A 12049-nucleotide genomic window follows, 5' to 3' on the forward strand; every position below is an offset into this window, starting at 1 on the left:
TTCAGTCCAGGGTTTGGCTACTAAGCGTATTTGGTTATCAGGAGGATTAGTTCATTGTTACTGAAATTTTAGCTTTGATCTCTCATTATAAGTTTTTTAAATTCTGAGGATTAATTGCATTTGAGGGGAAGATCCAAAGAATTTTTCTGACTCCAGTGGGTTTTGAAGGAGGCCACCTGAGGTAAATGATAGAAAAGCCCACCTCTGTATCTTGATCCCTGGAAATGGAATTGACCTTTTCACAGCTCAATTACGGATCAGTTTATATAAATATATCTAAATGTTTGACCCCAATCTCCTTTGTGTGCCCTGGTGCAGTTGGCCTGTGAATACTGTAGTCTCCTATCAGCGAAAGGAGACAAGATATTTGCTCAGATGTTCAGAGTCAACAGCCCAGCAGAGGTGGCCCCAGCTGAGGCTTTAACTGGGGCAGGTTGAAAAGCTTGGACCAGCTGTGTGGAGCTGAGCAAAGCTTTCTGCTTGTCACCTTTGGTACTCAGCTGCCAATAGTCCAAATTTTGCATTTAGCAGTACTTCATAGCTGTGTGGATTTTGAAGGTGGCGTTTCTCTTCCAGCTGTAGTTTCTTCATCAGAGATAAGGCAGCCTCCTGTGCCCAACAAATGCAGTTTTTACTCCTGCTGGGGGAGGAACACATGGGCTCAAATAAGATCTCTGTTACTAAACAGTGTGCCTGGGGCAATCCAGTGCTGAATCATGTGGGCACCCACAGATTCAGCACCCCTGATCTTCATGGGCTGTGTGAGGCTGGAGAGCAAAGCCCCAGCTGAGCATCTCTAAGCCTTCCCTGTTACCCACAGTAAAAGGGCTCAGTCCCACAAACACAGTGAACCATTCCCCTTGCCAGTGGGTCTGGTGCTGTCTCCCCTCAGCCCTGTGCCCCATACTCCTGTTTGCTTTGTGCCTGTTTTGGAGCTGATCTTGCCCCACTGAGACCCTAAAACCAGCTCAGCCAAAAACTGGAAAGCTTTCTGCCATGTCTCAGAGATGGATCAGAAGGAACAGGGAAGGGTGTGCTTTGGTAGCCACAAGCCATTAGGATCAGCTCAGCTGCCCCAAAACCAAATCTTAAATATGTACAGCCTCTCCTGTTTCCCTGTACATGGATGTTCCTTGCCCTTGGCCAGTGGCATAGCTTGGACACTCATATCCAGTGGCTATAGATAGAGATTCTGGTGTTCAAAAATACTATTTAGAATTAATTATCCCCTTAGTCTTCCAAAAGGAGGACTCTGTATTCATGTTTGGAGTATCTTCTTCAGGAGTTATGGACAAGCTTATGCTGCCCACATGCTGTACATACGAGACTACTAAACAGACAACACTAAGGCTATTAAACCTGCCCTTTTCATGAACTTCAAATTCATTGTCAACATTTATTTTAAATCACACTCTAATCTTTCAGAGAACAGAGCTTTTGCTTAGGATGCTGCTCCAAGGAGAACCAGCCACCATACAAGGTGTCCTCTTGATTTATAGCTGCAGCAGCCTGAATTTCATATAACATGATAATATCCTATAAAGTCTCAGAGCTCTACACTGAGTCCTGCACAGATAACTGGTTGAGCAGCACACGAAGACAGGATGTGATAATAATGTCTTCAGCATGAAACGATGCTATTTGGGATGCCATCCTTCTTGGATGTGGGAGCCATAATCCTATTATCAGTCATCAACAATAAACGACACCATTGTAGATATCCATTTGCTGGAGGTGATAAAGAAGCAGCCTAGCCAGCATGCTGAGGTTTCACCTGCTATTTGCTTGCAGATTTTCTCTGCAGATTTCTGCCCATCTGCAGATTTATTTTCTTTAATCACTGTGAATAAGAGGACATTTACTTCACTGGTTATTATTTCAAGCCACCGGTTGTATTTCAGCATTGATTTGGGAAATTCTGTTCCAGGCTTTGGGGCTGTGTCCCATGGCATTCTCCTGTGAGAGCCCCTCCAGGTGCAGAAGGCAGAATGGTTTGTGGATATGCTAATGTCTGCACCTACAGGGATGGGTAACAAAGAATAGCAGTGAAATCTGCCATAAATTACCTGAAAGATCTCAAGAAAAGTATACAGGTAACAGCCAAGTGACAGTGCCAAGCAAACAGATGAGTTTTCATCGTCTTCATGCCTAGCCCATCCTTTCCAGCTATGGCATAGTTTTTGATTACACTATGTTATTTTACAACTAGCATGAAATATTTAGGGCTTTAAATTTACATAGTCATAAGACACACCATTTTGCAGTACATCTTAGAATTCCAATACAGGAGCTGTATAATTACATACTTCCACAAAATTTTATTAGTGGAGAAAACATAATTTTATTCCAGCACATTGTTGGAAATTATTACTATAATGAAATCATAGGAAAAATTTCTTTAGTTAAGCAGAAGTGTAAATGAACAAATTAGGTTATCCCTCTTTAGACTTCATGTGCTGGGGTTGCAGCTGTGCTCAGACTGGCTATTTGCCTTCCTGTGCTTCAAGCAACCCAGTGCAGCAAAGCAGACTGGGAGGGGAGATGTCAGTGCTGCTGCTCACTGTGCTGCCCAGCAGGGGCAGATTTATGCACACCCAGTTGCTTTGGTCCTTTCTTAGCAACAAGGAGCTGCTGCTCCTTACTCCATACAGCTGTTCATTGCCCTCTCAGCATTTCTTGGCCATCTACAGGACTCATAACTGTCCACAGTCCAAGGCACAAGGAAGAACTTCACAGGCACAGCCTCACTGTGTGACTGAGAAGGTTATCATTCACTTTTCTCCTGGGGATGAGTCACTACACTGCAAGCACAAGCTTTCCCTGTGACAGGCTGGTGCAGGGGGCTCCCTTCCCATCCACACCTCTGATGCTGGGTGCTTTTGACCCATTTGCAGTAAGAGGTTCACCTGAACTCACCCAAATTCACTTCTCTATTTTCTTTCTTCCCTAACTGTTTATTTTCCCTAAATTTCCCTACCTTCACATATGTACAAATACAAACCTCCAGCCCCTACCTCTGGTCATAGATGATGCTTTTGGGTCAGTGCCTAAGACACGTGCTAGTGCCCATCCCACAAGTTCCCACCTCTTTCACTGGGCACTTTCTCATGCAGGAAGGGATGTGGCAAAGGAAAGTGGACAGTGTTTGTCCAGCATGAAGCTGACCTTGGAGAAGACCACAGAGGGAAGAGGCTTAGGCAATCTTCCCGTGATTAAAGGTAGAGATGGAAACAGTATTTCCAATGAGAGAGAGGTCCTGCTGCATTTCTACAGTGCACATTTTTAGCTTTTTATACATCCATTCTTTCCCTGGCCACAGTCACCTTTTCTTGCTAATCAGTAGCACAGATGTCAGTGAATTTCTTTCTCATTTGAAAGATGAACATTTCACACTCCTCTTGGCTGGGAATCACAGGAGGCCCTGCAGCTCCATGCACAGCACCCCATGCCAGCACCTTTGCTACAGGCTAGTTTACTTTGCTAAACCTTGCACTGGACACCTTACATGCTGACACAATGAATTCCTATAGAGAATGGCTTTTCAAAATGGCATTTCTGTAAAATCAACTGTTACCCATCGTTTAAAAACACACATGGGATCAAAGTTCTGTTTATCCCAGGTTTAATAATTACCTTAGCAATGCAAAGCTGTGCCCAGTGGCACAATAAAACTTCCTGTCCACTTTGACATCTTGTATGTTGATGTTGACTCATGACTTAGTCACTGTTTACAAATATTGGCCTAGGAGGTCCTTATGGATCAAAATAAATTATATTATAGGAAAGTGAAAATGGACAAACCCTACAAAACTGGCCCTAATCTGATGAAAATACCCTTTAAATTAAACAGGTGGTGGAGCTAAGCATCTTCTCCAGGATTTTGCTCCCCTGTGATCTATCAAGGGACAGATTTACATTTATTGGAGCCTAAGGATTCATTATAGCAGAGTTTTTAAATACAACCTACAGAGCACTAACAAGAGGTGAAACCAGGGTCACTCTTTAACTCATGGATCAATAAATCTTTTCCATCCTTGAACTGTAATGTCAAATGCCATTGCCTAAAAATTCCTCAACCAACACACCAATCTATATCCATTACAGCTATATTCTCATTTTAGGGTACAAAGAGTGTGCACATCATCTCAGCTACACTTCCCAGCTGTTCGTGCAAGTTATTTTACTTGCAGGCTAAAGCATATTCTAATTTCAACATCTATAAATAAATAAATATGTTCTGATTCATATTAAACATCCATAAGTTTCACATTGACAATGCAGTAATTATTCTCCAACTCTTCCATTTCTTAATAAGAAAAAAACCTTTGCCTAAACTCCATATTCACAGTGACAACACAACGTTAACATCTTTGTAATTCAGATAAGCGAGATCTTCTTTAAGAAATTCAGGGGGAAAATATGCAACCTGACAGAACAGCATGAAGCTTCCACATGAGAATCCTGGGAGAAAGTGTCTACATATTTCGGAGTAAAATCAAAGGAAGCCATTAAAAAAGAGCACATTGTCTAAAATGTGTTGAAATGAGACATGTATTTATTCTCTCCCTGAGGTAAAAACCTGTACAACTTTGGGTTAACAATCCATAAATTATCAAGTCATTTCTCACTTGTGGAATAAATAGCATCCAAGAGTGTCTGCATCCACACATCAGCTGAAGCTGGAGAAAGCTGAATTTACAAAACATTGAATCAGAAGGTATGTGAGACTCAGTAAACAGCACAATATCCAGTGACTACAACAAGGAATATTACAGTTAATCATCAGGTTTTCAGCTTTTCAAGAGTTTCTGCTGCAGTTCATGGGGTGCTCAGGACCCCTCTGCAGAGCTTGACAGAAGAGCAGGCAAAACCAGGGAGGCAGGTGGGTGTAGAGGATGGAGGGGCCAAACTGACAAGACCCAGCCTGGGCAGCAGCTCTTTGTTCAGCCATGTTTAGTGATGGTATTTTGGGGCCACTGATGAGGTTGGGATGGTCACAGGTGGTTGATGTTATTTGAATTCCTGGCTGAGCTGTGCCTTTCCCTCCCAAAGCCCAGCCCCATGCTGCTGGATGTAGGTCTGTATTCAGCAAAGATCAGCAAAGCTGGAGCTCTGCCTGCTCCACAAGCCAGTGGTGAGGAGGGTGCCCACCTTCTGCAGAGTCCCAGGCTTAGAGGCCTTGATGGTAAAAGCACAAACCAAAGTGTTTCAGCCCAGGGTGTCCAGGAGCTTCAGCCCATGTCCCTTCCAGGTCCTGCCCTCCCTGGGTACATTGTTTGAGCAGAGATTCCAGTGTTGGAATGAGTGCCCTGTCTGCCAGCCTGCAGAGCACAGAGGAGAGGGTTTGTGACCACCACAGTGCTGCAGTCCATATTCAAATGGCAAGTCACAGCACCTCACAGGAGGCAGCTGGCTCCTGCAGAAGCCTGGCCCAGCCTGTGGTGGTCCACAGTGCCCTGGAGCGGGACTGAGATGCTGCCAGGAGAGACCCTGGACCTGGGAGTGCTCTGATAGCACAGCTGCAGCATCACATGTGGATCAGCCCTGAATTTCAGAGCATGTCAGCAGTTGCCTTCTCCCTTCTGATTAATGAACTCCTGGTATCATTACATATTTTTAAGGGCAGGTATCCAGAGGCTGGATCACACGGTGTAGCTCCTGGTACTGAAGAAGTGCCCACGCTGGCAGACTCCGGAGGAATCACAAGACATTTGCCTGTGGAGGACTCAACTGGACCTCATCCTGCAGCACTCAGAGGGTGAGTGCTGGACCTCTGAGGAGACATGAACTGGGCCAAGAGCATCAGTGCTAGAGATAAACACGAGTAAACACAGGCAAACAAATTACAGAGGGGAACAAGAAACCGACAAAGATGAATGTGGCAAATGAAATGTAAGAAAGTGTGTTAATGCAGGTCAGACAAAGACTTAAAAATCTTGTACTCAGGATATTAAAATTGCACTCCCTGGTGTGTACCTACCTGCACCTCTCTCCTAAACATTATTTCTGCTACATTTGCCTTGAATTAAGAAAGAGGTTTTTCATCTTCGAAGCAGTCAGACCTGCAATTACACCGACCCAAATTTTGCATGAGGTAATATTTTTTCCTGCCTTAAACACAATTTGTACTCAAAATGAACTTGTTAAATAGTCTGTCATCTTGCATTTCCTTCTGTAAAGAGCAGACAACACCTGAATAGTTAATGAACTGCAGTGCAGTTTAATCAGGGTGGGAAAATACTATTTCAAAGAAAGAACAAAGTCATCCCCTCCAGTTTTTCCCACTGCCTCCAGCTTCCTGCACTGGTCACTGGGTTGCACATGATGTCCTTTTAGCATGTCCCAAGCCAACAGGCCTGAGCCCCAAGGGTGCACACACATTTTGGGAGATGATGCTTCCCATCACCTTGCTTCACAAGCAGCTGTTTAGGCCAAGGTGAGGTGAAAATGCCAAGGCAGTGTGCCCCAAGTCATGGACCAGCAACCCCAGCCCTGTTCAGGCTGTGCAGTCCCAATATTTCAGCCTCCATAGAGGCATAAAAAGGCTGGATGCCTTATTCACCCAGTAAGTAATTTACTGTGACATGTTCATACCAGTATACAAGAGCGTTGATGTGCCTCCAGTCGTAGTGCTGAACCCAGAAATGTTGCTCAGAGGAGTCATAACCTGCAGTAGGAAAGAGCTCTGGAGCTGCACACTGGAGTGCATGTTGCAGAGCTCTGCCAAATGTGATATTACCAAAATAGCTTTTGTTCCAATACATTGGGCACATAGAAGGAAAAATATTACCTATTGTCTGGGTTGTAAGTTCCCCTTTGTATAAAATATGAATAACATTTCTTAAGTGCGTTTGTGAAATGCTTTGTCCCTGGGCACAGAATCTATACACAGCCACGGCATTGCCCTTATTTATGACTTTCCTTAAGCACCAGGAGTTATGAAGATGTACTTTCACTTTGATCCTTCACAGACCCGGTAGCCTGCAGGAAGAATACAATTCATCAATGGTTTTGTTATGTGTGTCACTGTAACGGAGGGCAGGAATGAGATCCAGCGTTCCTCTGCCACCTGGGAGCAGCCGCTACCCAGCAGCACGGAGGCGGATGGGCAACATCCTCCCAGCAGGTGAACTGCGTGGAAACACAAAGAAATAAAGTGGTGATTGTGGCTGGGAAGTGGCCGTTAAGGAAATTTAATTCAGCTGACTGTGATGAGTAAAGAGGCCATCAATAGTTCCTGCTACTGGCCTCTGAGTTATTGGATACGTGATTTCCACAATCTAACTCCCTTAGCACATTGCTATATTAAATCTTTTGTTGCTTTTGTTGTTTTATCCCTAAAGAATATGAGAGAGGTGAATTGCTGACTTTCCACAGCTTGCTTTGGCTGCAAATGGAGCTTCAGCTCCTCAGGGCTTTGGCTCATGGGCAGTGAAGCAAACAGCGACGGCAGGTGAAGATGGAGCTGTCTCCCACCTGCCTGCCAGAGGTTAGTGCTGCTCTAATGGTGTCAGCAGCAGAAAATATCTGCCCAAATCAGCTCAAGCTGGGGCACAAGGGTGGAGCAGCAGAGATGTAGGTGCTGAATCAGCTCTGTTTTGGAGAACAGAGGGATGTTAACAGCAGTGCAGGGGCAGGGCAGGGCAGGGCAGGGGCCACTGCAGGACTTGTTTAAGCAGCTATGCCAAAGCCCACAAGCATGTTTTGCACTTTTTTCCCCAGGATTATGTTTTGTTGGCCAACAATCTTCAAAAGTGGGAGAAACCCAATATCGTAACCTCACTATTATCCACATTAAAGGTCATATTTTTCTGAGCCTGACGTTAATTTTATTTGTGATGGGGCTGGGCTTTACTAAGCACAAAATAATACTAACTCAAACAAATGCATCTTGCTTAAAACTCACTATTATATTCAAAAGAAATAAAATTGCAAAAACTGAATGAAAATAATACAATAATACAACAGTACCAGGAGTAAACTGCCATCCCTCTGATTCAGTCTGTGCATTTTTGGTGTGGGGAGAAGAAAATATAATAGACAATAGGGTGCTGTGGGACAGAATAACACAGCCAGGCAGAGTCCCCATGACTCATACCCAGAAGATCTTTCCTCAGGAGTGGGAGTCATTATGATCCACAACAAACTATTGTAACCTGCTAAATGTCTCAAGTGTCTCTGAAGCCACATTAACTTCCCGCAGCGATGATTTTTCTAAATACGTGACATCGTGCTTTGTTCTGCTCCCTGCCAAACACATTTAAAGGCACTACCTTGACTCCCCTTTGAGAGGTCTGTCTGAACCACTCATTTCTCTTTGTCTCTCCCTCATCCCCCCTCCCCAGTGCTGGGCGATGCTCTCTTCACTTCCAGGAGAAATGACAGCAGCATTCTGCTTCTTGGAACAATGTTCTGGTTTATCTCCAGGAGTCAACAGTAGGTGGTTTACTTTCTGCCATTTCTGTCTCTTTTTTGTTACTTTGCTAGGCCATTTGCCAAAGGGGAAAAAAAAAACCTGAATACTATGCTTTGCATTTCTACATCTTCTTCCATTCAAGGCTTCTCAAGTGTTTAACAAGCACCCTTTAAATTTGAGCCAGGCTGCTGGCAGGTGGATGCAGCCGCTCTGGCTTCACCAAGGAAATGCTTCCCTGGGCCACTCCCTGGGTGGGACATGGGTGCTCATCTGCAGGAGAGCTGCAGATGTGCAGCCATAACAGGGTCAAGGCAAAGGCAGCTGCAGGCTGAGATGAGTTTTTCCCCTCCTCCTGCAAACCAGAGCTGTGCTCCTTTCACACTTGGACACCGTGGTGGTGGTGGTAGCTCTGCAGTAAAATCCTCTTGGGATTCTCCAGGTCAGATGGCCACTGGTCTCTCTCCCAGCCCTGGCTGGTCACTCAGTGGGGAGGGTGGCAGAGTGGACAGGCAGATCTGGCCACAGAGCAGAGACCACCAGCAGCTCTGGGACAGGGCTGCTTCTGCAGCTGCACCTGCAGCAGGGTGGGAGTGACACCCATGCCTGGAAACGCCGGATTTCCAGATCTGCGGTGAGGAATTAAGTCTGTGTGTACAGCTAGTAAAGATAACTCCTTTCTTCTTATCTTACTGGAAGGGGGAGCAAGAGAAAGGCCAAGAAATTAGCCAGATAGTGTTGCCAGGAGCAGTGCTCTGAGCCCCCTGTGACAGCTGATAAAGGCTGTTGTGACCACGAAGCAGCAGAGACAATGCTGTGCCCCCAGCCCTGGCTGAGAGAAAGAGGGGGAAGATATGTGAGTTACCAAGTCTCCCCTGGTCACTTTGGAGACATCACCTGCCTCCTTCGTAGGGAAACAAGCTGGTGTCATGTGCTCTTGTGTCACACGTCCTTTCAGAAAGAATTTTGGAGACAAAATAGTCCACACCCCTGAGAATTCTTCCAAGTTACACAAGTGTCTCAGAGGGAAGATCATGGTGCAGCAGCCACCTTGACAGCTCAGTTGCATGGACCAGGGGCAGGACAGGGCTGTAGGGACATACAGGCACTCAGGCTGACCATGGATTTTATTGTAGAATGAGCTATTTTTGACTGGCAGAAGTGCATGTGTGGATATATGAAGTTGAGCAATGGGGCTGCACTGGAGTTACTGAGGTTCTCTCTGAAGGGCTGGGGCATCCTGGGGGGCTTCAGATGAACTTTGAGAAAACAGAATAAATGTAAAGATAAGCAGGGATCTATGGGTACACCCTAGGATTTGTTCCAACCCCACAAACACCCATCAGAAATCTTTAAACCTGTTATGAGTCAACACACACGGACCCAGCAGTGTATTTTAAGACACCACTTTCACAGGTTCATCCCCTCCCCTCAGTGGCAGCTCTCCAAGAACCTGCTCAGTTTCAGGAGCATTGTGTGTCTTCACACTGCTGTGCCTGTGTTGTGCATGAAATAGGAGAGCCCACATCTGCTGGGGATGCTGCTCTCTGAGAAGTGCTTCTTGAGGGGTTGCCAAGGTGTGGAAGAGTGAGCAGGGCGCTCACTGGACTTAGAGAGCTTGAGCTGCTCAGCTTATCAAAGAGACAGGTAAGAAGAGACCTCTTATCTGAGAGAGCAATAGAGTTTTTGGCCCTGATCTGGAGCTCAGTGTCCCTGGCAGAGCCCTGTGATCCACCTCACCATGCATTGGAAGGATGTCAGGAGCACCTTTGCACTCAAGAGTTGTGGAAGCAGGCTCCAACACAGACCACTTCATATCATTGTAGTAAAGGGAGCTTGGTAGCACTGCCAGCAGTATCTAACCAGGCACACCCTGAGCCTGCTGCCTGTCCTGGGCCTGCTGATACAGCCTCACAGCAAAACTGGAGGAACAGATTTCCCCAAGAGAAGCTCAGGGCAGAGATGGGAGCCTGGCAGTTTTCTCACAATGGTTGGATCACTCTTTAGGAGTATATCAATGATTCCTCTTGGGGATAAAAGTGCTATGCTCTTTTATACTTTACATGATACAATATATTTTCATCGACAATCACTCTGAGCAGATTCTCAGTGACCTTCTTAAAGGGAGCTGGGAGGTATATTTGACTCATAAGTGATGAATTTTAAACTTCTTGTGGAGGATTTGGAATAATGAAGAATATCTGCTTATTCCATAATATTCTGGCTTATCTTAATACTTTGCTTTGCTGCTAATAAGAATTAAGATTATTTTAAATTAACCTATGAATCTGATTTTCCAACCAGTCTTACTTTGGTTAAAAAAGTCATCTTGTTCTCAAAACTGAAGTGGAAGTTCCATTTCCAACTTTCTTACTGCATTCATATCATCACTGTATGTTGGCCCTGTGTTCTATTGTCACGATGTATTTCCTGCTCTGAAAACCAGCTAATTTTACAGCTTGCAAGCAGATAAAATTAAATAAAAGTAGTATGAATGTGCAGTTCTGGGGGTGCAAGGCTCTGATGAGATATTTTCAATAAATTATTTGTGCTGGGAAAAAGAAAGAAGTTACCCAGTGTTTGCTTTCTGTTCCCATGTTTTCCCATGGCATCATCCATTTCACATCACCCATGGGATGACACCCGTGTGTGGTTATCCTCAGGCTCTAAGGGCTCCTGAAGCTCACACAGAGGGGGGTGCACAGCCTGCCCCTCCACTGCTCAGGCTTGCTGCTCGTGACACACAGCTGCCCCTTGCACAGGGCAAGGAAACTGCTGAGCACCAGGGAGCACACACTCACACTCACACTCACACTCACACTCACTCACAGACACACAGACACACTCACACACAGACACACTCACACACATGTTCACACACACAGTCTCACACTCACACACATGCTCACACACAAACACACACACACACACAAACACAAAAACTCTCACGCAGTCACACTCACTCTCACACACACTCACACACAGTCACACACTTGCACACTCACACACACTCGCACTCACACACAGTTACACTCACACACACATTTGCATAAACTCATGCACAAGTTCATCCACACAGTCTCACTCACACACAGTCTCACACACTCACATAAACTCACACATATCCACACATAGCCTCACACTCACACACTCACATAAACTCACACATATTCACACACAGTCTCACACACACACTCACACTCACACTCACACTCACACTCACTGTCACACTCGGTCCCTGTGCCCCCTGTTGTTCCGTGCAGAGCCCCCATCCCTCCTCCCCATGTTCCCGTCCCGGTGCTCAGCAGCCGCTGCTCCGCTGTGGGGAGCCCGTTCATGCCAAGAGCCAGAGCCGGGCTCCCACTCCCACCTCAGAAAATTCTTTTTAAACACAGAAAAAAAAAAAAGGAAAAAAAGACATTTAGTTCAATACACAAAGTTCAGCGCTCAGTCGCTGAGGGTGGGCACTCATTAACCTCTGTGTCGATGGGCTGCAGAGCGAACTGAGAATGCGGTGGCCCTGTGACCGGCTCTCACATCAGTTACCGCGAGCTCTGACATCCGTCTGTCTGTCCCGCCCTGCGCTGCCCGGGCCGGCAGCTCCATCCTCCCGCACGGCCCCGCCCGCTCCCGCTC

This window comes from Agelaius phoeniceus, chromosome 5 (assembly GCF_051311805.1).
Source record: "Agelaius phoeniceus isolate bAgePho1 chromosome 5, bAgePho1.hap1, whole genome shotgun sequence".
Taxonomy (NCBI): Eukaryota; Metazoa; Chordata; class Aves; order Passeriformes; family Icteridae; genus Agelaius; species Agelaius phoeniceus.